At 41.0% G+C, this 26,866-nt stretch overlaps 1 protein-coding gene across 12 annotated transcripts in view; it reads left to right on the top strand.

Moving 5' to 3' along the window:
• The window catches only part of ARVCF (ARVCF delta catenin family member), a 431,820-nt gene that overhangs the window by 18,889 nt on the left and 386,065 nt on the right, over window positions 1-26,866 (top strand). For 11 of the 12 annotated variants that reach the window (XM_074972913.1, XM_074972912.1, XM_074972910.1 and 8 more), the window contains one exon: window positions 10,206-10,277. The exons of the other annotated variant lie outside the window; for it this stretch is intronic. The gene's annotated coding sequence lies outside the window, so the exon portion shown is untranslated. The remainder of the gene's footprint in view (window positions 1-10,205; window positions 10,278-26,866) is intronic. 12 annotated transcript variants of the gene reach the window in all.

Genomic DNA, 26,866 nt, shown 5'->3' with positions numbered 1-26,866 from the left:
TAATAATTATAATTGTTGACATGTATTGTTTGTGCAAGGAACTTTTGAGAGTCAGTTCTTTATGGAAAGCTATGTAAAATACTTTTGAGGTTATGAAATTGAAAGAAATGAAATGGTATGGGGAATGTCAAGACCAAGGTCAATAAGTACAAGGAATGTTTAATATTCTGGGGTTATTCCTTCAAAGAGACCTGCTCAGTGCATCTTTGAACTGGCCTTTGAGAGTTTAGGGCAGTCATTGAAAGATGAAGGCACCCTATACCATGCGGGATTGGACCCTTAGGAAGTGGGCTGTGGTTACTAATGTGATACAGACATGCTCAGTTCATGTTTATGTGCCTCACTCTCATGTCTGAATACTTTGATATAAGAAGTTCCCAGTAACTTAAAATACTACAGTAGGCATTTTAGCCAGATATTCTGGCTGGTGGATACAAAGTGGCGAAGTCTTAACCCAAAAGTTGTGTAGGAAGGTGTTTATTCACCCTTGGGTTATGCTGTCTTCTGCTGGGAGAATCCAAGTTGTGAAGTCCACGGGATAGGGGTCTCAGTGGTGCAAGCCACTTCCATCTCCTATGAGTGACATATGACTGACCAATGCAACTCCCAAAATAGCCAGAGCCAGTTGGGGGGGCTGGCTGGACAGGTTAATGGGCTAGGGCAGGTGTAGGCAGTTATTTGGTGCATCCCATGAGCATCCTTGATGAGTGGGACTCCACTGTTTAAAGCTACCCTCTCATGGCTCAAAAGTTTGGAGTCCATGTCCCAAACTAAGGGTATATTGGAGAGAATTACATTATCTGGATGAGTGTGGAGAGAGAGCCCTCTAGAGTAGACTTATTTACCATTTAAATGTACTATTTGAAATTATTTAACACAAACTAGAAATTAGCATTTAGCAGAATGCAGGGTTCACAAAGGTTATTCTAAAGTTGCAGAAGTTCCTGCTGCCATTTTATAGAGCTGGTTACAAAGTATAGTGAATATGATCTTTTAATGTGTTTTGGTCCACCAGTAGATATATCTTCCATAATCTTTTTTGTTTCTATCAAATATTTCTCAACATCTTGAATATTATGCATTGCTTTTCTACAGTACTCTTAGTGACTGCTGCAGGAACTCTTAGTTAACTCAGTTGGAACATCTTGGCCTCTTGGAGGTCTTCTGTTACATTCAGAGTAAAAAATAACTGCCTACTTGTGTGGTATTTTGATTCCCTTCCTTCCCCTATCCTTTCTTGTTTAGGGTTGTTTTGCAGGCTAAATTTAAGACGGCTGTTGGGAATGATAAACCCAAGATGATTGTAAAAGATATTGTCTGTTGGCATGTGTACAACTGGGAGGATCAGAACAATGGAAGGTTAATGTTTTGGATAAGCTGGAAAACATTGTTTAAAGTAATTCACAATGTTCCTGTCTTTTCGGGTGGATAAAACAAACTGAAAATGTTTTTCCCCTGTTTATGCACATTTTTCAAGTGCCGCAGAAGCTGATGTGATGCTGTTACTGATTCTGTGAAGGGGTTCAGTGCCTTCTGTGAGGTATTAAGTACCATCTTCCACAATCATATTGGAGGACTATGGTCGTGGAACTAAGGATTCAAAGTTTTCTGCATTATGTCTAGAGCTGTTCTATAAGAGACATTCACCCTTTAGTGTGTTGAGAACAGCTAATATGGAGGAGCTTCTGAATATTTATAAGAGACTTATTAAGCTAGTTCTCAGTGCAGTAGTTCACTGACTATACTCATTACTTCCCAATAAGTGCTGTGCTAGAAGATTGTTAGAGCTTATGATACACCGCTAGATTAAGTGTTCTTTTCCATCATTTTTTCTTTCATTAACAGTGTTAAGCAATGTTACTTATTCAGCAAGTCAAAATTACATTTCCACTTTTATTGCTGCTGTACTTCTAGTTTTGGCCTGGTTCCTAAGAAATCCATACCTTTTGGGAGCTGCAGTTTGGCAGACTAAACTTTTCTAACAAGGTTATAAATGATGACTGGAGGGCTTGTTTGCCTCTATTGCTGCTTGACTTGGTTTGTGTGACACAACAGGGCAGGACAAAGGAGGTCCAAAAACACGTCTGACATATACCCCATATAATTTTAACACCAGAGACTTTGTGAGACAAAAGGCTAAATGCAAGTTTTATCAGCAGGTGATTGTAGCTGTGTAATTCACATACTGTTTATTTTGTAAAGCAGAATCACACTAGCCTGTTCTAATAGACTTGTAACAGTGCTTTAACTGGGTGGGCCAGGTCCTGATTTGACTGCTTAGTCTTTTCTCAGATGAAAGTTACTAATGCTTCAGTAAGAGCTAAGATTGTGCTATTTGGCTTCCTCACAGGATGGCTGGCCTAGTAGTAAAGTAGGTCCAACTCCTCTGTGCCAGAACAGGTACTCCCATTTGGCCAACTAAGACAAAAGGGCAGTGGGGGGAGTGGTAAAGGCTTAGTGAAAGAGAAACTCAGTGAATCAGATCAGACTGAGTCAGCCAGGAGGCAACAGCTGCCAGAACCTTGAGACTGTGTGGTTCGTGGGAGAAGGTAGAAGGCAGGAGAGCAGCAAGAGGTTGATGGCCCTAAGCCAGGGCTGGAGGAGCAGCAAAGAAAGTTGCCTTCTGGCTCTAAACTGGAGAGGGCTGAAGGCAAGGGAGCAGTGGAGGAGTTTACCATTGATATGTCCAGGGCTGGAGAGCAGGACCCAGAGAAACAGAGAGAGGGCTAGGGGAATGAGGGCTGCTCTACCGGTAAAGATGATCTTCCAGCAGAGAGCCTGTGGGGGCTCTGGCTGTGAAAGACTGGGTTTTAAGAACTATATACATGGGTGGTGATATGGATTACATCTTAGGGCTTGTTAGAAACTATTTGCAGTATGTTTGGTAATAAAGTGGTCCACAGGAAGGATTAAGCAAGAGAGTCTAGCATAGAGTTTGAGGTAACTGAAAGGGGAAATTGAGGCAGCCATGCTGCAGGAGGGCATCCTAGGTGGAGTCACCCAATAATGGCCACTTGTCAGCAAAGTAAGGGACAATCAGTCATGCTTTATAAATAGAACCTAATATAAAGGGTTAATAAAAGTTATGAACTTCTTACAGGCATAAGTAGTATGTGTTACAGACAACCATAAGCACATCCTTGTAAGAGTTACAGGTGGTTATCTAACCATTCCTATAAGCAACCTGTTGATCTGCTGGACTTATAACAATCTATAATTGATCTTTATTAAACCATTTCACTCTTTTTAAACTGTTAGTAGGATCTTAATGTAAATTGTGACTAACTATTAATGTGCAAAAATCCACTTTGAATTTTTCTGGTTTTTTTATTCTGATTGGTTGATTATTTCTGATTTATGGCTATAATGAACCCACATGCTTATTTCCTGGGCAGGGGGGGCGGGGGGGAAGTTATGTGCATTTCACACACAATGAGAGAAGAGTCCAACCCATGTTAGGATAAGAACACAAGAATTACCATTCTGGATCAGACCCCGGTTCATCTAGTCCAGTATCTTACCTCTGAAAGTGGCCAAAACCAGATGCTTCTAAGGAAGATGCAAGAAGCCTCACAATAGGCAGATGTGGGAAGGTCTTCCCCTTCCCCGCCCCACTTTGAGGGTCTCATCCTAACACCCAAAAGTTTGAGACTACCTTAAACCCTGTAGCATGATGTTTAGTATCCCTTCCAAAATGTCTGGATAGTCTTGTTACACATAAGTGTCCAGATCATCTTTGAATCTTGCTGAATTCTTGGCCTCATTGTCACAGGCCATGCCTGAGTTCCATGGTTTATTTACACGTTGTGTGAGGTTTTTTCCCCTCCTTTTGTCACTTTTGAACTTGCCATCTTTCACAGACTGTCCCTTTGTTCTTGTGTTAGGAGACATACCATTTGCTATTTTATTTACACTTATGTTCCTTCATTCTTTTCCTTTCTAAAGTTAGCAATCCCTTCAGATGAAAGTGAACCAGGGCCAGCTGCCTCCTGTGCACCTGCTTGTAGTCAGACATCACTCTGTGGTGCACTGCTACCAATTTCTCCCCTCTTCAGGGCCCTTTAACTTAGCGTCCACAGCTAATTAAAACATTCCCCTCGTCGGGTTCCATTACTGAGTCCTTAAATTCCCGCCCCCCAGGCTTCAACCCAGGTTCATTCATTTTCTCCCTTTAGGTAGCAAGTTCCTAGACCTTCTTTCAAGAACTAGGTCCCAGATCAAAACGTTTCAAGGCTTCACCTGGCTGGTGCTCAGCCCTCTGGCTTCAAGGCCCCCAAGCCCTTCTCCCAGTCAGGCTCTCTAGTAGATGCTGGTCCCAGTACTCCCAGTAGGGTTGCCATCCCTCCAGGATTGTCCTGGAGTCTCCAGGAATTAAAGATTATGATGAAACTGTCCAACCAAAACTGGCAACCCTAACTCCCAGACTTTACTTGGCTGAAGCTCAGACTTCTGGTTCTGCTTCCAGGCCTAAACCCTTCTCTCAATCAGTGTCTAGCTGAAGCCTCTTGCCCTCTTGGGGCCTTCCCTGTAGAAGCCTTTCACACAATCTGTAGTCTCTGTATGATTTCCTGGGCATCTCCTTTTCATTGCAGCCTGCTGCTGCTCTCTATATGGTGGAGTCACCCTGACCTCTCCCAGGTGTGGCTCATTCTGTAATCAGGGTTGACTAGCTCTAGCCCTTTAAGAGTGAGCCACCCTGTTACAGAGAGTTTTTCAATGCACTGTTAGAAGTCATAAGCAGATATGAAATACCCATCGCAGTGAGAGGCCTTGCATTCTTTGCATCTTATGCCAGCCACGTTGCAGGGTTTATGCTACAGGTTAAATACCTGGAAGGTATCAGTCTTTCTCGGCTGCCATCTAATACTGTCTGCGAAGTGGAAAGTTTCTAGGCCAAACCAAGCACTTGGATGTTCCCCACCCCTCCTCAGACTGTTACATTTTCTCCCTTTTTATTTACTTGCACTCTGCAAATCTCCGCTTAATTCTAGACATAATTTCAGGACTCAAGAAACTATAGCCAGCAACCCAGGGTCACTCTATCTCTGCATGAGGGCAAACCTCTTCTTGGTTTGTGTTGATTCTCAGACAAATATTATAGTCAGTTATTTGAAATTGAAGACTGAATTTCTTCTGGTTGGAAAAGGTCATTTCTGATTGGTATGAGAACATTCATTTACTGATAATCTTTGAATAGACTAAACACTGCATATACCATATGTGCTGACAAAACAAGTTTAACTGGAGGGAGGCACATTTGGTCATTTGAAGCTACAGTTGACACTACCAAAAGCTTATCCTTGTTTGCATTAGAGATTTCCCCCCAAACTGCACACTGATTCCAACAGTGATGAGTGGCATCAGCAAAACAAGTAGTGAAGACTTACCCTACTAACGAAATGAGAGCCCATATATAACTAACATTAAAGCTATCTTGGCATTTTGTGGAATAATTGAATTTCCCCAGCACAAGCTTCCTTATGTGTGTGTCTCTCCAATCGATGAGAAATGGACTAAGGTCTTGGGTATAAAGGGCCCCAGGCTACCCCATACATGGGTGGAAGAGTGAGCCCACTAAAAGGGCACAAGTTATTGTCCAAAAGAACCGCAAGAACTCTTAAATACAGACTGGTAAGGCCAGAACTGCAAGGCTGGTGAACATATTCCATTCCAAAATGGACATTTCAAAGCTGTCCCAATCCTAAGTAAACAAGGGCTAGAGCAGCAGGAGCCGCTGCTGCCACTGGGTAGTTTGGCCTGCTCCTTCCCTACTGCACACAGGGTACCTTTAAGGATTCAGATTCTAGGAACACATGAAAGAAGTGTCTGTATGGGGAAATTACAAGTGACCCCCCCTCCTCCTCCTTTCTCAACCCAACCATTGGGGATGCCTGCACAGTAGGGAACAAATGGACAGTATTCTGGCCACTAGCATGCTACACTGCAGAGAGTAAGGGATTTCCAGCCGCACATTGTTCTAGGAGCTGTATTTTTGTACTAAGAGGATGATGGGGACACCTTGAAAATAGTCTGGAAAAGCCATGATTATGTTTACTATGAATTTCTCACTGAAATAAATTCCTCCCCTCTGTGATGAGATTTATGCAGAATATCAAGGACGGACCTGCTGTGATTTTCATGTGAAGAGTATCTGTTTATAGGCAGTGTTGTTGGCTTTTATGGTGTGGTTTTTTTTTTTTTTTAAGTTCCAGCTCCTGGAGACATGAGAATTTGAGCTTTCATTTAAAAAGTTTCTAGCCTCCATGTTTGCAGAGAAAAGTTGGAAAATGGGACTCCAAAAGGCTCCAAACCAGAAAAGAGAGACCAAAAATGTAGTTTTTAAATTCATGGTTTTTAAGCTAGTCATGTTTTTTGGGGTTGGCAGTTTTTACATATAGGGTCACATTATGGCAGGTCCACTGCTAGATGGAAGGGTTGGTGCAAGCAGCACACTTCTCCTTCCAGCACTCCCTTGGAGGAGTGCAGGGTGAGAGAAAGCTTGCCAGCACTGCCAGAATCTTTCCACATGCATTTTTTGAGCTCCATGGAAATCAGAGGGAGTTGAGAGTTTCAAATCCTTGTAAACACACCACACTGGTAGGGTTGCCAGGCATCCATTTTTTGACCGGAACACCCAGTCAAAAAGGGACCCTGGCAGCTCTGGTCGGCACTGCCGTCAGGGCTCTTAAAAATCTGGGCGGCGGCACAGCAGGGGCCCGGGGCTAAAGCAGGCTCCCTGCCTGCCCTAGCTCTGCATGGTTCCCAGAAGCGGCTGCCAGGTCCTTGCAGCCACTAGGCACGTGGGTGGCCAGGGATGCTCCGTGTGCTGTCCCTGCCCCTAGTGCCAGCTCCGCAGCTCCCATTGGCCGGAAACTGCGACCAATGGGAACTGCGGGGGCAGCACCTGCAGGCGTGAGGGCAGCGTGCGGAGCCTCCCTGGCCGCCCATGTGTCGGGAGCCACGGTAAGCGCTGCCAGGACCCCGAACCCTCTCCCAAACCCCAACCCACTGCCCCAGCATGGAGAGCCCTCCCGCACCCAAACTCTGGAGCCTGCAGCCCCCAAATCCCCTGCCCCAGCCCCCTCCTGCACTCCAGATCCCTCATCTCCAGCCCCAACCCAGAGCCTGCACCCCCAGCTGGAGTCCTCATCCCCCTCCCGCACCCCAACCTCCTGCCCCAGCCTGGTGAAAATGAGTGAGGGTGGGGGAGAGTGAGCGATGGAGGGAGGGGGGATGGAGCGAGCGGGGACGGAGCCTTGGAGAAGAGGTGGGGATAAGGCTGGGATGTTTGGTTTTGTGCGATTAGAAAGTTGGCAACCCTATACACAGGTAAGAGTCTTATTGTCTGCAGTAGGAGTTTTTGCTTGTAGTATCAGGGCCCACAGTAAGAATATTAGAATTTAAGATTTTGATCCAGTTTGATTGAGTTCTCTTATCTTACTATTGGAGACATGAATTAAGATGGGTTCAGTCAACATTTATTCTTTTTTGATCAGATTCTTAATGGTGAATGTTGTGTAGGCTACACATGGCATTGGTTTTTTTTAAAATGAGAACTGTGAGAGCATCTTAAAAGTGGACCATGAAATATGGCCCTCGTTTTGTATTTCCTAATATTTTAATTAACATTAATAAACATTTTCAAACTTTAGCAGGTTCCCACCTGTAACATTGCCCCACTGAAGTCTTTGTTTTTAGTCCTAACTCTGATTTTTTTCACTCTTTACTTTTTCCTTTGGCTAAAAGAAGTGCAGTGTATGTATGTTTTATTTGTGGAAAGTTTGCTAATGGGGAATAAGATGTTCTAATCTAAGTAATGCCAGAATTCTGCCCCTGACCTCCAGGTTGAATTGCTCAGCAGATGAAGTCTGAATTGCTAATAGAATGATACTTTGGGAGAAGATTGTTGCCCAAGGTTGGGTTTGTACAGATTCAACACATTTCTCTGACTACCAGCTCCCTTCAGTGCTGCTTCTGGAACACAGTGACCCTATTAAACCACTTTCATTTTGTGACAAATATGTTTTCTGTGTACGTGTTTAACTTGCCAGTATGTTTCTTCCATTTGTAATGGGATTTTTCCTTAGTTCTCCTTTTGCTAAACATGATGTGGGACTAAATGGCACTTACTTATCAGAGCTGATGTAGATAAACAAAGCATCCTGTTTACTAATTACATCAAATAAACCTGCATCAAATGACTTCCCGTAGTTATTGGAAGTTTCTATATTAAGACATGATGTTGCCCTGTACTTATAAATTACCAAACCAGGCAGAAAATTTACAAGGGAAGGTAGACACATCCTGAGACACTCAAACCCTGTATGGTAGCCAAATTCTGACTGGCCTTTGAGAATTGGAAAAAAACAGATCATATGTGGCTTGTAACTGATAATTGGATTTTTTTCCAAAATACATGTGTTATGAAATTAAAGTTCTAACCAGTCTTGTATAAGACAGAAGAGAAAGTGGAGGGCTTTTTTTGTTAGCAGTATAGAGATACATTAACGGTGCAAAACTTAGAGCACCAAGACTGAATTTTTCTGCTTATGCTGATCAACTACAATTAAAACATATATTATTTGGTCTAGGTAATACTTAGCCCTGCCATGAGTACAGGAAACTGGACTAGATCTCTTGAGGTCCCTTCCAGTCCTACGATTCTATGATTTGAATGCATAATGTTGCTTTAAAATTAAGTTAAGAATTTTTCTACCTTTTCTATGTGTGCAATGACAACATATGTAAAGACCACTGGAGATATATTTGGGAGTGTATTCACTCCTTTTCTATTTTTTCATCCTCTGTCAGATTGATTAAAAGTTTTTTAAGACAAATTTCAAAAACTTGTCAGATTTATTAGTGTTGGTCAAGAGTTCTCTGGCACTGACATCCAAGACCCCTGCTTTTTTAAATATATAATTATGCTATAGAATTCAGGGATGAAGAGTGATCTTTTTTAGATCAATGTCTTACAAGGTCAGAGTAAAATCCATCCCCTTTTCTATCTAGCACAAGCCACAGTCTGCCAAGATGCTTTTTATTTGTTTTCTTGATTGTTTGTATTATTGTTCCACCTGTTTTGGAAGAAGAATTTCAGAAACTTTGATAAGTAGATTAGAGAAGTTGTCTTGTAGCTTCGTAAGTATGTGTAATGCGAGGACATACAATTTTGTTACTTCCTGCAGCTAAAGCCACCACACTAGATTACATTCACACTGGTGCTAAAAATCACAGAAACGGGACAAAGCATCTTCCTTAGCATATCTGGAGTTTTATTTATGTATGTGATTCAAGAAAAATTGCTTGATGGCTGTATTCTGGTAGTTTTAATCAATTATGTGGTTAATGTAATCTACTGGGCACTGTTTTTTTTGCTCCTGGTATATTTTTCAGTCTCACTTTAGACATCCTCAGTCCTGTGGTAAATTATCCTTAATGGATTGGATTAACTAATACAATTAAACAAGATATTTCTTCTGAATATTAATTCCAGCCAAACTAATAATAGAATCATAGAAATATAAGCCTCGAAGGGACCTTGATAGGTCATCTAGTGCAGGCCCCTGCACTGAGGCAGGACTAAGTATTCTCTCCACCATCTCTGACAGATGTACATGGAACCACTGGTTCTTACAGGAGAAATGCCAAAGTTGTGTATTTTTGTAGGCAAGGTTAGTTATTTGTTTCTAATACAGGGCTATTTTAGCATGTGTTATATGGCACTGGATTTTGGTTTTGAAGACGTCATGATTAGTGTACCTGTAACAATAGTAATAATTAAACAGGCCACCGTGTGTTAGGTCACTGATTTCAAGCACAGGCCTACCATTCTCCAAAATATATTTAATAAAAAGAATAGGAGAGGAGTCTGTTATACTGTATCTTGCCATTATATTTTTAATGCATTGTGATTTTTTTGAATTTTGTTGTAAAGAGGTTTCAGCAGAAGCCTACTCAGTTGCCTAGCAGCATCTGAACCAAATGGGAAATGCCTTCTGTGACCTTGCCTTGTCATAAGCAGTGACTCTGAAGATCACTGAAAGTCATATCATTGCAGTTTTACTCCCTGGGTACAACACTGCATTTTTAAAAACGATTTTAGGTTGAGAAGCTGTATGTTGGCACCCAGCTTCATACAATAGTAGTTCCAGTATTGGCACAATTTCTGGAACAATGGTCTCTCTGCTTCTTGTGTTTTTCAGGGACATCCACATGCTTATTAAGTTTTGCTTTGCAAACGGCGGAAGAAGGTTGTCAAATTGGCTGAAAGAACGGTAAGAGCTGTCAGTTTTCAAAGATACAAGGATGTTTTTCTGTTATTAACACAAATTTTCACAGCTGTGGAATCTAGATTCCAAAATTGCTGCTTCCCTCTCTCTCCTACCCCTTGCTGTTGCAGTCTGTATGACAATTGTCATTCTTTGCCTCACAAGAAAAGCAATGAAAGACTAAATTCATTTTCTGGAAATAATCTTTAGTGGCCTTTCCGTCAAACAACAGGACTATTGAATTGAGTGTATTTGTAAATTTAAGATATGCAAGAATTTGAATCAGTTTATTTGGCACAGCAAAAAAAAAAAACCTATGGAAAAACAAATGCCAGGCTAATCAAAATGTTGGTTAATTAACAGACTATTGTAACAACAACAATAAAGCCTTCAAAACTTTATAAATGGATCCTTTTAAAGTGTTTCTGCTGGCAACCCACTTCTAGATAAGAGGTAAACTGGTTTCCTGCCTCTTCATCAAGGCTATAGTATTATTTGACCTCAAAAAACTGCAGTTCTGTGTCCAGTTGTAATGGTACTGGCTGTGTATGACTATGCCCTCACAAGGCAAAGGTCCTTACCACTACTGCCAGCTAGGGGAAATCTTTAGCTCAAGTGGTAGAGACCTATGTTTTTGAAGTAAAAGGATCAAGCTTTAATAATTTCTCTGTAGGTGTCATTTACCTAGTATTTGTATTTTTCTACAGTGCATGGATGTTACACAGGTATCATGATGGCAGTTATCTACTTGTGAGGTAGCATTTATGGTTTCTTGCAGTACTTGACCCTCAGGCTGCTTATCTGGTGTTCAATGAATAGTTCTCACTAGAACAGTGCAGGCAGCAGAGCTGAAGACCAAACATTTCACTTTGATTACCTTAATTTTAGGGAACCATTCCTGGGTAGCTAACCCTACCCTGCCACCAGACAGAAATTTTCTGATGCTAGGTAAAGCAATTAACAACAGTCCTTTGGAATAAAGTAGGTACATGTCATGCTTTAGGTGTAATTTAAAAGACTAGTCTTAAGTATGACTAAAGGCAGAAGGCAGCTATGCTTACAAAATGAGAAAGTTAGTCACACAAATCCAAAGTTTTTAAACCGTTCAGTTTTCCAATGTTTCTGAAGTGTTCTCTTGGTAACATTATCTTCAGAATAATCAGATTATTGGATAAAGAGGAAATACTATTAATATGGGAGGATGGAAGCAAGGCTAAGAGTTATGACTTCTTAACATGATAAGTAATATATAGGAGGCAGGTGATGGTCCTACATGAGTTTGCTAATACATAGAGCTATTAGAAAGCTACTAGAAAATAGAAGTGTGGCAGGAACTGGATAGAGATCTCTATCAAACTTCTTCATTTGGTCAGAATTATGGCAAAACAGCAGACAGTATAGCCATTGGCATAAAAATTAGATACTGTCGGTATGGGCATGAATAAGCAACCAATTATTCCTTTAGTGAGTATTTGTGAAGAAAAGGGGGGGAATCTCCAACTTTTAAAACATTGCTGCTGCATTGCATTGGAAAGGGCTTACCAGTGTTACAGCCTAGTGATTAGGTTTCTGGCTACAATTCTCCCCCATCTCTAGTGTCCCCTGCTAGTGGTCACTCCAGCGAAGTGGCAATCTCTCTTTTAGCAGATAGTAATTCAGCCCTCCAGTTAGATCATCATTGAAGTCTGCCCCTTTTCGGGGCCACAGAGTCCAACAAAGTATAGAAGTCCAGCATTCCCTCAAAAAGGAGTCTCTGTCCTAACCAGGGGCCCCCAAAGACCTCACACCCTTACTTCAGGGCTTATGATGACTTTATCCTCCTTATCTCCAGAAGGTGTGTGTTTATACTGCCCTCACGGCTGGCTGGTAGGGGAGCCCAGGCCCTTCTTCTCTACCAAGCTCCGACCCAGGGCCCTGCAAAATAGCATTAAGATCAAGTACCCAGGAATGTTTGGAGGCTGCCTCCCTAGATCACTTCCTACTATTTCCCTTCCCAGTCCAGGACATGGTCACAGTCTCACAAACATTCCAAGACAAGATAGTGTGAAGCATTCCTTAATCCTTAAGGACAAGCTTTTTCAGCACCTAGGATAGCTGCTGCTACTTGCACACCCCTCCACCACAGTCTCCCACTATACCAGTGTTTCTCAACCTATTTACCATTGTGGGCCACGTATGTAGCTCTGTATGTGTTATGTGGGCTGCATCCGCACAGTATATATATATAGTATCTGTATGGCCCTGGGAATGTTACATGGGCTGCAGCTGTGTGCTGGTTGGGTTGCAAGTGGCTCGCGGGTTGAGAACCACTGCACTATACCCTACTGAGGAGCTATCTTCACCGGGGCTATCTGGCTGTGTTTTAAACTCCTCCTCCAGACAGAGCAGGCTTTGCAGCTGCAGTGGAGCAGGGCTGGTTGAGCCCAGAACAGCTTCTTAACCCCTTCTATCTGAGTGTAATGTTTATATACCTCATCACAGGCAGTAATTGTAGGATCATTACAAAAGTTATTTTTTATAGAGTTTGTGACTAAAACTGATTTGCTTGTTTCAGGAATTAGGTGTGCTCTTTTCTCATTTTAAAGAAGGCGTCACCTTTAATCAGGACAACTATACATTTTCTGAATGATGGCGCTTTCAGTTGATTGCTTATCAGACCTGGGAGTATGTTGGCTAGTTTCTCTACAGAGTGTAGCCTGCTTGTTCAGACAGCTTACTTCTAAAATAATTTTAGGATTATTTTAATTGATCATTGATTGGTGGATAGTGATCTTAAAATTTTATTGAATTTTCCACAAGCCGTAGAGAACTTGATGGAAAATCTTAAAAGCCAGAACCATTTTGGACCTGCTCATACTCCCATCAAACTCAGTGGTTTAATTTCCATTGCTTTCCGTAGGAGCAGTACCAGTCCTATAAGTGTAGAAAAATTGTGCCATTTCTTTCAAGCACAATTATAATCCTGTGCTACAGCTAGACTCCCACAAGAAGCTGTGTAACCATCTATACAGTTGCTATGAAGAAGGGAGTTTGCTTTCATACACTATATTTGGGTATGGGTAGGGCTTTTTAGGTGCTTCTGCCCAGGGCCGGCTCTAGGCACCAGCTAAACAAGCTGGTGCCTTGGGCGGTGCTGCTGAAGGGGCAGCACTCTGGCTGTTCTTGGGGTGGCGCTCCAGTAGCAGCCCCGGCGGCAATTCGGCGGCAGCCCCTCTTCATTGTTTCCCACGGCGGCAATTCAGCGGTGACTCTTTTGACTTGGGTCTCACCGTCGGCGGCAATTCGGCAGGTTTTTTTTTTTTTTACTGCTTGGGGCGGCAAAAAACGTAGAGCCGGCCCTGCTTCTGCCATGCCATCCATATTGTCCTCTTGTCCCTTTAACTCCAAAACACATTGTACCATTAGCAGACCAAGGTTAGAGAAATTTTTTTTTAAGTGTTCAGGCTGTTTTCCATTTCCTCTACTGCATATGGGGCCTGATCCTTAGAGGTGCTCAGAGCCCTCTTTAGATAGACTTCAGAGAAATTTGCAGGTGCTGAGCACTTGTTGGGATCAGGTATATAGTGAACATTAATGGCTAAATTCTGCAGCCCCAGACATCACTGGTCACATCCTCAGGGATTCAGGAGAGAGCTTCAGAACCACTCTACACATCTCAGTACTGTGCTAAAATTAAAAGGAGGAATTCAATTTTAACTGTAGGTCTTGAGTTTTCTAAAATTGCATATTATTTCAGCTCTGCAGTCTTTCAAGCCAATATTATGAAAACAATAATTTCATATGTCCTAACCTCATTCTTGCATAGACAGTTATTTTCCAAAAGTGTGCACTTTCAGCAGGCAAGAATATATTGACTATATAGTAATAACTTCCATTAAATATTTAAGAAGGAAAGGTGCCATTACAAGTAACAGTTGACTAGACATCTCCTGCCAGTGTTCATCCTGGAATGGTCTTTGAAAGAATAAATATTGATGCTTCCTCAAGAGTTCAAAATATATAGGTCTGTCAGATGAAATAAAAATATAAGCTGAACTGGGTAAAGAAGAATTTCTTTTTTCTTTTCTGAATCCTTTATGTGTTGCTTAGCTGCTTGTAGTCAAAGCTAGTCTTTGCTTTGATGATTAAAACTAGAATCTGAACTATGGTAAAGTGTTTGATATCAAACACTTGATCTCAAATCTGGGAGTTTTAATGGCCACATTCTGGCCTCTGACATGTGGATACAGCTCCTGTTGATTTCACTGAATGCAAGTTTGGCCTAATCCTACACCCACTGAAGCCAACTGAAGCAAAATTGGGACCATAGTTGTGTGGTTTCAGTGATCAATTTGTATGACCTGTAAAAGCAACCCCATACTTTTCTGGCAAATACATAATGGGCTGGTTCTGGCACTATGTATTCTAATAGGTTGATAATATATAAAATTTTACCAATACTTGGAGGAAGAAAGTCTTCCACATTGCCTGACTTCAGGTATTCCGATGCATCCTCTGAATATGTGGTTTTCATGGTAAATGTGTTTATAACCATGTTTGTCCACATAAGCCAGTTTATTGGTTGTTCTGTCTCATCTTTCATTAACTTATGACCATGCATTTTGGCTTTCATCACTGCCAACTTTTTCTGGAGACCCAGGAACTGAGAGTTAATCTTCCTGAAATGATAGATTCTTCTAGATTATGCAACCTCTAATTAATGTGCTCAATAAATTGAGCTTATTATCTCATTTTCTGAAAATTCTCCTAATTTGTAAGTCTGTTCTGGAAGACTGGGAACAAAGCCTTGATATGTCAAATTGGGTTTCAGAATCTTAATTTCACAGGTGTAATTCCCAAAGATAGCTCCCTAGTCTATAAATGTTTGCACTATTCAGCAAATTGGAGCCAGGTATTTTTAAACAAACTTCTTTTCTTGAGTCTATACCATGTGTATAATTAAGTAGCGGCTCTTCTTGTGCAGCTGCCAGAAACTTTTAAACAATTAAGAAGGGCTAGTTCATTTGATATGAAGTTTTAGTTATCCAGAATTTAGTGTTTTCAGGTTGTCTCTGCATGAGGTTACCTGAAATCCAGGGGTATGTCTACACTATGAAATTAGGTCGATTTTATAGAAGTCTATCTTTAGAAATCGATTTTATATAGTCGATTGTGTATGTCCCCACTAAGCGCATTAAGTCAACGGAGTGCATCCTCAATACCGTGGCTAGCATCGACTCATGGAGTGGTGCACTGTGGGTAGCTATCCCACAGTTCCTGCAGTCTCCGCTGTCCATTGGAATTCTGGGTTAAGCTCCCAATGCCTGATGAGGCAAAAACATTGTTGTGGGTGGTTTCGGGTACATGTCGTCAGTCTCCCCTACCTCCCTCCCTCTGTGAAAGCAATGGCAGACAATTGTTTCATGCCCTTTAGGTCAATGGAATAGGGTTGGTTGTGTAGATGCATTAGTTTTAAAATCCACTGATGTGGCTAAATTTGACCAGGTGTAGACCGGGGCCAAGTCTCCTGGATTCCTATGTGGGATTTTGTGCCTGGGGCTTTTACATCTACATGATTATCTTCTTGCTGTGGTTACCCAAGTGATCAAAATTTCCTTACAAATCCAGATTCTGCCTCCAGTATCATGTATGCAATTCTAGTGCTTTCAGTGAAGGCTGAATGGGTGTAGATATGGGCAGAGTTTGGACAATAGTTCTCTTCCTACAAAAAGTGATGGTCTCATTTCGGTCAGTTTATTTCTGCAGAAGCAGTAGAGTGAAGTCTAAAATGGCTGCTTGTTTGAAAGTCCAAGGAACTTGTCTTGGCCTGCTTATGAGCTAAGGCAGTTCATTCAAGTTTATGATAAAGAGATGTTTTAATGTCGTGAGAGAGAACTGAGTCATGTGAAAGCTGTCAGGAGAAAGTTAGCTTTATTTCATACAAAGGAGCTGATCAAGCAGTAAGCTAGTAATACTGACTTTTCAAGTTCTACACTGAATAGGAAAAAATAACTGATGAATGGCTATTGAAATTAGTTGAATGATTCAGTAGACAATACCTGGATCTTGCAAAATGAATGTATGAGAAATTTAGTAACTGGTGTGATTCTCAACATGTCTTAGCCCCCCAGCTTAAGTACCAATGTGGAGAACTTTTTATTGAGCAAGTTCAGAAAAACTCAGACAGCATCAGTATATGCTTTCTCTTAGAAAGCAGAGTTCTAGCAAGTCTCCCTTCTGTCTCCATGGCCTCTTGAAAAAGAAGAGGACAAATAAATATCAAATTTAGCAGCAGTTGTAATGTGACCCTGAAGTTAGTAGAATTAAAAGATATTATGCATCAGAGGAGCTAAGCAGCCAGTAATACTTGCTTAGCCACTGCTGGCAGGGGATGTGATGTAACATTATGAAAACTAGTTTTTATTAAGTCGTACCTGATCAGACTATAAACTAGAGTTATCCTCACTGTGTAGCAGACCCTGCTGAAATATTGTTGATCAATACAAGGAGGTTTTTAATGTGGACTAGCTAATTGACTTGTTTAGTTCAGCGGTGCATTTGACCTGCTTAGGAGCACAATGACTTGCAGAAGTACCGATCAGTCTCAAATAGGAAGTTGTTGTATTTTCCAGATGAAGTTATTTTAAAAGTGTACTCTTAGCAAGATAGTACGGTACTGCATTATTTGTAGAAGGCAGCTCTGGAGGCAATACTTTGTTGCTCAAGCAGAGTTTTGCTTGAATTCAGATTCTTCAACATTCAAAACCATATGTGCTACTCTGGAACCTAAGAATTGTTATCTGAGATGTGCAAATACATTATTAAGATCTATATTTTGTGCCCTCAAGTCCTTTCCCTTTCAAAATGGGAGCATGTTAATGCACACCGATAAAAAAGGATGGAGAGGTTACAAATCTATGGTGGAAAGCTAATCTTCAAAATTTGCATGGAACTTCCATTCTTTACCAAGTCTCAGATGTAAGCTTATACCATTTTGGCTCAAAAGTAGTAAAAAGGTTGAAATATGTCTACAAGTAGACTATATTTGGGCTCTGTGATTATGATTTCACGACTCAAATGGAAAGGAGTCTTATTTAGGTTAGAAAGTAACTTAATACACACAGTATGCCAGTCAGCCAAAATGACTTTCACCACTGTTTTGAGTGGCTCTAGGCCCTTGTATGCACTGTGCTTTATAGGAGCTAATTGCTTAGGACATAAATTCACACCTATGAAGATCATTTGATAGGGAACTCATTATTCAGTTTTAATGAATTACTTATTCTACCATAAAAATCATTAATAAGTTTGTAGCTAAAGACTTCTCACAACATAAACATGACTGTGAATAATACTTTCAACATCCGTCACCTTCCCTATGAAACTCTTCCATGCACTTCACAAACATTAATGAGTTAAGGCTCACACTGTCTTATGAGAAAGATTAGTATTTTTCCCATTTTCCAGACAGGGAAACTGATGCGCCTAGTGAAGTGACTTATCCAAATTCATAGAGGAAGTTTGGGATGGAACAGAGAAGGAAAACTAGATCATCTGACCTCTAACCCTTTTCTTTAAGCATAATTCTATTTTTCCATCACATACACAAAATGAACGACTATTTTATTAATTACATCTTCTAAACATTCACTCTTACATTCTAGGCTTTTCAGAAAACACTTCAGTTTCAGATCCCATTTATAAAGAGAACTTATAGGATGAATATTAGAATGAAAATTTTAAAAATACCTCATGAGTGAACTAACTAAATCAAGCCCCCCAAAAAAGAAGAAAGTGAAACAGCTTTTCTAGTCCCATTCAAGGCTCAATAAAATAAAGTCTTACTAAGCTGAAATGAAGGAAATATTCTCTCTGCACCTGCAGAAGATGTTACTGCAGTCAAAAGCTGGTTTAGCACGTGCGTAAACTCTGGTTCCAGGTACTAAGCCGGTGACTTTCACCAGTTTAGGGGTTTGATTTCTTTTAAATCATCAACAGAAAACATGTACTGCTTACGTTTTAAAAATTTAAGTTATTTTTATAGGTTATAATAAGTTTAGACCTTAGTGCAGGTTCTCATAATTTCAAATTTAATTTTAAATAGACTTATTAATTTAATTTTAATTAAAAATCAGATTTTTTAAAAAATAATTCATTTTTATCTACCTTGCTACTAGTTAGTGCATGTATTGCTCTTCAGCCTGAGAAGTATTCTTAAATGTTATCTGTGTTTTTTCTTTTTTTTTTTTTTGTATTCCTAAGGTCCTAAGGAGATATTATACTTCAATAGTTTTGTAAAAAGATGGCAAGTTTTTTTTCCTATGCTGGTTTCTTGATTTGTTCTGGTTCTGTGGTGTTGCTTTAATTCCAAAATTATTATCCAAATTTTAAATGTGTGTTTAAATTACTTGTTAGGAAAAGGATGCATATATATTAAACCTGGTCGTTAAAAGTTATTTTAAAAAATCATACAGGGAGTTGTGTTGTGGAAGGTTCATGTCTCAAGAGATTGAAAATGAGGTACACAAATAGTATTTCACTGTTGACTTACTAATTTAATGCTGACTGTGGTGATAGTGATTAAAAATTGGTATTACTGGATAACTCTTAAGTGGCTTTTATGGGTTTTACTGGGAGATTCGTAGGCCCAGAAACCAGTAGCCTCAAGAACCAGTGTTCTAAAGCCTGGCTGACAATTGGAAGAAGTAGAAACCCGTTGAAAATTTCAAAGGGATGTTTCCACTAGGGTTTTGTCTTGTGTAATTTAATGAATAACTAACATGATGTAATAAAAACTTATGGCTTTGTTTGTTAGGGCTGCCTGTATCTGGTGATATTGTAGAGTTACTTTAGCATCTTGCTTCAAACTTAAAGAGTGCTGCCTTCCACATTTAAGGCTAAATTGTCTCACTGTGCAGAATGCTGTATGGGGTAGTGGAGATGCATTACCCTAGTTGGAGCTCCAGGAAAATGAGGGGAACATGGTCACAGTATTCCCCAAGAGTTAAATGCAGCATTTGTTCCTTTTTCCTGTACAGTTTAGTGCCATTTGCAGTGGTGTTGTAGCAGTGTTGGTCCCAGGATATTAGAGACAAGGTGGGTGAGGTAATATCTTTTATTGAACCAACTTCTGTTGGTAAAAGAGACAAGCTTTTGAGCCACACAGAGCTCTTCTTCAGGTCTGGGCTTAATGCCAGGTAGACTTGAACAATCATTGTAATTTTGGCAAACCTTTTGTGTGCAAAGGGAGATTTCTACTTTCCCCTCCACAGACTGTACACTAGCACAAGGGCTGGTCTCATTCTCACCGTCCTTATTTGGGGAAACCTTAACTGTCATACTCATTAGGTTAAAATGACCTTCATGATGTTCTTTTTTCAATATTAACTGTTGTTAATATTAATTAACAATTAATTGTGGTCTATGTTTGTTTAGTGGTTGTTTATTAATTATTATTATTATTAACATAAATCTAGTGCTTCCTCTTTTTAAAAGGTGGTTATAAACAAAGGAAATTTCTAGAGACCTTATGGGCTGGGAACCAGACAACAAACTTGTGATGGGGTATACCAGGCCATTTGAGACCCCCTGATGGAGGCCTCAGGGTCCTACCACACCCTGTCCCAGAAAGGAGCAGTGGAAGTGAGTCCTCCAAGCAGCCTAGTGAGGCTGTGTGGGATGCAACCAATCAGAGAAGGGATGCAGGGAGCAGTCAATCCGGGCCCATATAAAAGGAGCTGCAGTGCAGAGAAAGGGTCAGTTGCTGCCTAGAGCTAGAGGAGTGAAGTTGGTGTTCCTGGGTTGAAGGACTTGTAGGGTCTTGAACAGAGTAGTTGCTGGCTGGAGTCAGAGGAAGAAGGACGCTGTTCCTGGCTAGCTGAAGGGACCAGAAGGAGTGAAAGGCTGGGAGACTCCACCGGTAGAGAGACTAGGGATAAACTCTGCCTAAGCAGGGATAGGACTGTGAAGCTCTCCAGGCACAGAGGCCTGGGAGAGAGAGCCTTGACAAGAAGGGCCAGAGACTGTTATAAGCTGAACAGGTGAAGGGGCCTGTGAGAAAGAACCCTAAGAAAACAGGGCTGAGACTGTTAGGGAGTCCCTAGGCAAGGAGGCCTGGGAGAGAGGCTGCTTGAACAAGCTGAGGACCCAAGAAGCTGATATGACAGAGTAGGAAGCAGCCCAGGGAATACAGCAATAGACACTAGTGAAGGAAGCAGCAAGTGGCTGCTGGTCATAGGGTCCCTGGGTTGGGATCCGGAGTAGTGAGCAGACCCGGAACCCTCCACAGGCAGAATGGCTAAGGGCCTAGGAGGCAACAAGTTTGGAGCCCAAGAAGTGGGCAAGTGCTTAAACAGGCCCAGAGATGGAACTGAGGACTTCAGGGAGGGTCAACCTTTTTTTGGACTGTGTTACCCCAGAAGGGGTTTGTTTTACGTTTGTTTCATATACAGATTGCGTGTGACTCAGCCAGAGAGCTGAGTCACTGAAAACCCATCTAAAAAGAAAACTGCCAGCAGAGGGCCCCACAAAAACAGAGAGTACAGGCATGCACTTGGCCAGCAGGAGGCGCTTGCAAGAGGCGAGGGGCCACACTTTTACAAGCCTTCATAATGTTGTAACAAAAAAGAGATTTTTGCTTTGAGAACTTCAGTATTGAGCCCTAGTTATTAACTTTTAAGAGTATTTCCAATATATATGTGGAATCATAATGTAGCAAACTTCAGGTTTCAACACTTAGAGAAAGGATTTTATTTTGGCTTTTTTGCTTTTCAGTGACTTTATTATTCACGAAAATAAGTGACTACTGTGTCCTTGAAAGCACGGAAATTTGCCTTACAGACTTCCACCCCATAGCTCAGTGCAACTCAGTCAAGTACAATTACTCCAGTCTTGGATTTTTCCTGAGCAGAAATGGCCACTTCTGAGATGTGGTAGAGACTCCCCAAGGACTAGCTTGATACCTAAAGGTGGATTTTGGCTGCATTTCTTGCACCAGTACTAGACTGTGTCTCTCTACCATTAAGGGACTGTTGGTGCCTTTTTCTCAGCCTGAAAGCTTTCAGAGCTACACCATAAAAAATCAAAAGCTGAAAAACAGACACCACCTTCCATGTACTCTGTAGAAACAGCAGTTTCCTCTTGAGTGCTTAGAAACTTCATGTTTCCATTGTTTTGCTCCACAAGCTGGCCTTTCCACTGAGAATCCCTTTCCTTCTCTTGATATGGAAAATCCTTATATTTACTTACATTTTATAACCTTAGGCACTTTACAACACTATAATTAACTATTTCAAAAAAATAGCTGCCATCTAGCCATACAAACTAATAAATCACTGATAATGTCTACAAACAGACACCTCTGTAACCCCTCACCACCACCCACACTTAGGGTGACCAGATGGCAAGTGTGAAAAATCAGGACAGTGGATGGGGGGTAATAGGTGCCTATATAAGAAAAAGCCCCAAATATCAGGGACATCTGGTCACCCTACCCCCACTACATTCTCAAATGCATAGGAAAAAAAGTGGGCTTGTATGTAGTCTGGAAAGCTACAGTCCCTCCTTATGGTCAGAATAATCGGCCTAATCTATTTTCTGACACATTAGCTCTGTGAAAAGTGTCCCTCTTGTCATTCTCAAGAGCTTTTAGGTCTTCCTAAGAGGAGGAAGGAACCCTGAATGGCCACAGTCTTCACAAAGAGAAGAATTTGTGAACCGATCAAAAAACAAATGTTTGTCTAGTGGGTATGTGAAGGGTGATTCTTCCCTTCTTTGTTTGGAGGGAACTGAGCTGGATTTTAATGACTGTTAAGGTACAGTTTTCATTCTTTAATGGCAATTAGTGTCTTGAGGAGCTGCAAAAAATCTATAAAGAATAAATTTATTAAAGTATACATTATCTTTTCACGTTTTATATGTTTTTTATAAAATGTTTGTATACTAACTTCTGGGGGTTTTGTAGGAAAGGGCAATCAATATGTGGGCTAGAATATTTCCCACCCCAGTTAATGCATGCTAATTTTTAAAGCAGTATATTTTGTAGGTATTTCTCATACAGGCCAAATATTTAACAACCTACTTGTACTGTATCTGTCTTCTGAAATATAAAAGTTGCCCAAAGAGGTGGCTAAAATGCTAATGCCTCTTTTTTGATATCCAGGAGAGATCCTCTTATTTAGGTGTCCATAGTGGGGTAGGAAGAAGGAAAAAATAATTTATTTGTATAAATCACCATCTATAAACTCCTGCTCCTAAAACAAAGTGAACAAACAGAAGTTTGAAAACACTTTGGTCACATCTGCTGTCATCATGGAAGATGAGGGAAAAAGCAATGAATTAACACTTAGGTTCTTTTTACCGAGTGCATCTTTCATGAAAGTGCTTGCCAGAACTTTTTTAATGTTAATTGAACAGTCTTACATTAGGGATGCATTGTACAGTTTCTCTTATGGTTATCCATGAAATGATTGTGGCTCATTTTGCTGTTTGAGACTTCAGTGTTAAAAATACATGGAATTTATTTGGTGCAAACCCACTGACCATGGTTTATTAATCTGAAGCAGAAAAAACAGGATTAGATGAAAGCTTGGAACACACAGAGCAATGGAAGGAACATAGGAAAATCCCCATGGCTGCTCCAGTTCTTGATATGATAGAGAATGTCCATGATCCAGCTGCTCTATTTATAGGAATTTTATTTCTGGGGAAAATTATGGTGTCTTGAAAAGAGCCTCTTACAGTTGGCAACACTGATTTTCATGTAATAGGTCTTAAATGAATTTGAACAGTCCATTTCATATTAATGATGATTTAGTGGTATGCACTGTTTGGCAAAAACGGAGGTCCTTAATCAGGTGCAGTATCTACTGAGTTCAGCAGATGCCCACAGAAGAAATACTGACTTGGGTGAGAATTGTACCTGAATAAAGCCTTCAAGATTTGTCTCTGTTTAGGAATTCAAGCTTATTTTACATGGTTTTTGGAAACTGCATCGTACATTGGTAGCACTCAATTATTAATTTTTCACAAATACATTATTCATTAGTTTGACTAGCACTGGGAATCCAGATCTGAGAGTACACAACCTTTTCAGAAGTAGGCTTTCTGTGGCAATCTCTGTGTGCCAGTTAGAGTGTGGGACAAAGTCTTCTTTGTTACACTATTTCAAATCAGGAGTAACTCCACTGAATTATTGGATTTACTCCAGAATTAAACCAGTATAAATAAGAGCATGTTGTTTTCCTGGAAGTTTTCTGTTCACATACAACTGCTTCATTGGTTTGTCTTTGGTGGGTTGATTTCTCTCTCCTCTAATAACTGAATCTGTAGATTTGTGAAATTGCTGCATAACACCTGCAGCATGCTGGCACTTGCTTCACCAGAACTATGAATGTAGCCCTTTTACAGGTGGCTAGCTGCTTTGGGGCCTGTTGGATGTACCTTCTCCTCTATCTGACTGAGACTCTTTTCTGGCACCGTAAAAGGCTGTGCCATACACCTAAATCTATCTAAGGACGTTTGTTTTTTTAATACAATAAATAAATGGACTTGAGCAACACTGTCTTTCAGAAAAGCTGGGGTGGACAAAATCCACAATGGAACAAGGTAGGAAGGGATTAATGATCTGTCAAGGAGAAAGTGGCTGAAATAGCCCTTCCCTACACCACCTGGCCCCAATATCAAGCCTTGAGGGAATGAAAAGAGGAAAGAATGTCTAGGGTGTTGGCTGAGCAGTAGAGCTGGGTGGGAAATGGGTTTCCTGTCCCGTAAAAATTGTAAATTGTTTGATTCCCCCTCCCCCTTCTCATTCTGCATGGGGCGAAACAAAGACTTACTGAGTTTTGTGAGAGATTTAGACCCATCCATTCCTTGTGTGTGCCATAACCACTGGGCTTTTAGATATTCTGGGTTGGGTGTGTTTCAATTCCTGACAAGCTCTTCTCAGTGATTCTGTAAGATAAGAACCCCAGGAGGATCTGACAAGCTTGGGGAGAAGGCTTGAACTGCACTTTCTTACCTTATGTTGTTAGTGAGTTTGGCCTCCACAAAGTATGAGGACTCTGTTTTTAGAACAGATTGGAAGTCTGCTCTGAGGAAGTCAATGCCAGATTCATACTGGTATGTTTTATTTCTTGTTCCCTCCCTTCCCGTGACACTGAGTACCACTTGATTCACGCCCTGTCTGTTGTAATAATCTTTGTACAAAATATGCCTTGTGAGGTATCATTTGAAAACTAATAACTCACTGATCATTAATATTCTGTTGTGATGTACATGCGCAATGGGTAGTAAAAGTTAAAATATATACTGGAATTACCTCTGAAATGTGTGTAAACCAGCTGTTTGAGAGAGAATGTGGGTGATATCTTTTATCCAATATCTTTTATTGGACCTACTTCTGTTGGTGATGGCCTAGGATCGAAAGCTTGTGTCTATGTCTACACTGGCAACTGAACCACAAAACTTTTGTTTTTCAGAGACGTTAAGCAAATCCCCCCCCCCCCCCCCGCCGCCCTCGAAAGACAAGAGTTTTGCCCATGACAAGCACCGGTGTGAGCAGCTCTTTGTCAGCAGGAGCTCTCTCCTGCTGACAATGCTAATGCCGCTCATTGGGGGTGGACGTTTTTTTGTTGGCAGGAGAGCGGCCAAACAGCTGCTACACTACTCACCTTTTAGCAACATTGCTGTAGCGACACAGCCGTCGCTAAAAACTGTGTAGTGTAGACATAGCCTTACACAGAGCTCTTCTTCGGGTATGGGAAATGTACTCAGTGTTACAGCTAAATACAAGGTGGAACAGATTGTTTAGCCTAAGTAGTTAATACATATTTCAAGGGACTATTCAAGGTGAAGTGGCCCGTTAACATCTATGTGGTTGAAACCAGACAATCATTACACACTCAATGAACTCACACAGGAAAATGATAAAAGATAAAAACAACATATCATGTGTGGGTGAACACTTTTCACAGAATAATCACTGTAGATCTGACCTATCAGTTCTCATCCTCAAAGGAAACCTGCACAACACTTTCAAAAGATGAGCCTGGGAGCTTAAATCCATAACTTTGCTAGACACTAAAAATCATGGATTGATTAGAGAGTGGATTTATGGCTTGTTACAACAATCTATAACCCAGTAACAACCCACCACTCCTAGTTGCCTTTCCCCTGGTCCCCTACCGCCCCCCCCCCCCGCCATGGCTTGAGGGTGTTAATGGGCCACTTCGCCTTGAATAGTCCCTTGAAATATGTTTTAACTACTTATCCTAAACAATCTGTTCTACCTTGAATTTACCTGTGACACTCTGAGGGCAAGTCTACACGACAAAATTAAGTCGACCTAAGTTATGTTGACATACAGCCAACACAGTAATTGAATTGATTTTACATGTCCACACTATGCAGTTTGTGTTGGCGGTGCATGTCCTCACCAGGAGCGCTTGCACCATTTAACTACCAATGTGGGGCATTGTGGGATAGTTTCTGGAAGGCAGCAACAGTTGATGTAAGTAACACAGTGTCTACACTGACACTGCATCAACCTAACTATATTGACTTAAGTGCTACGCCTCTCACAGAGGTGGAGTTATTAAGTTGGTGTAGTGGGCAAGTTACACTGGTGGGAGCTACATTTTAGTGTAGATGCTTACAGAGTTAGGTTGAAGTAAGCTGCCTTACATTGACCTAACTCTGTAGTGTAGACCAAGCCTGAGTACATTTCCCAGACCTGAAGAAGAGCTCTGTGTAAGCTCAAATTTTTATCTCTCTCATCAACAGAAGTTGGTCCAATAAAAGATATTACCTCACCTACCTTACCTCTCTAATATCCTGGGACCTACACAACTGCAATAACAATGCATAAACCAGGTTTGTCAGGGAGGGTTGGTAAACAGCTCTATCCTAACCAAAGGAATGTATGTTTACCTCAATTTACATAAAAGCAGAAACTGGACCATCAAAAACATTAGGGGGAGGAGATGGCAAGAAACAGAACAATTTGCATTTCAGCAAACACAAGTGGGGGAAGACAGAGCATGGAGCTTCCTTCTTCACCAGAGTGCATGTTCCCATAGTCATAGCTTGAATAAACTTTACTTTGAAGGGTAACCCTCAGAAGACTCAATTTAAAAGATTTTTACTGGTCTATAAAGGCAGGGGGGCTGAACCTCAAATTATAAGCAGTTGAATCAACTGGTTGTACATAATATTACTGTATTATAAGAGTGTACGGAGTGAAGTCTTTTCTGAAAGCTAATGGCACATCGGCGATTAATATCACTGTGAAATATTTATTAACAATATGAAAAGAATTATGGATACTCATTGATATTAGGCTGTCTTGTCTGCCCAGGCAGGCGGGAATATCAAAGCTATCTACCTGTCTCCTATGTAAATTAAGCATGGTGCAATCAGAAACAATGGAAGCCTCAGTTACATAAAAATCATACAGGGAAATGGGAAGCCCACAGGAAGGGAGGGACACCATGGGGTCATCCTGCCTCAGGCCTTTTGAAACAAGTTCATTGAACTTTGGAAGATATAAGCAAGGAGAGAAGCGGTCTTTGGCATCCATCATGAGGCAGACACAAGGGAACAGAGCTCTTGCAAGCTGG

This window comes from Natator depressus, chromosome 15, assembly GCF_965152275.1.
Source record: "Natator depressus isolate rNatDep1 chromosome 15, rNatDep2.hap1, whole genome shotgun sequence".
Taxonomy (NCBI): Eukaryota; Metazoa; Chordata; order Testudines; family Cheloniidae; genus Natator; species Natator depressus.
The sequence above is the reverse complement of the archived record's forward strand: the minus strand, read 5'-3'. Positions and strand labels throughout refer to the sequence as shown.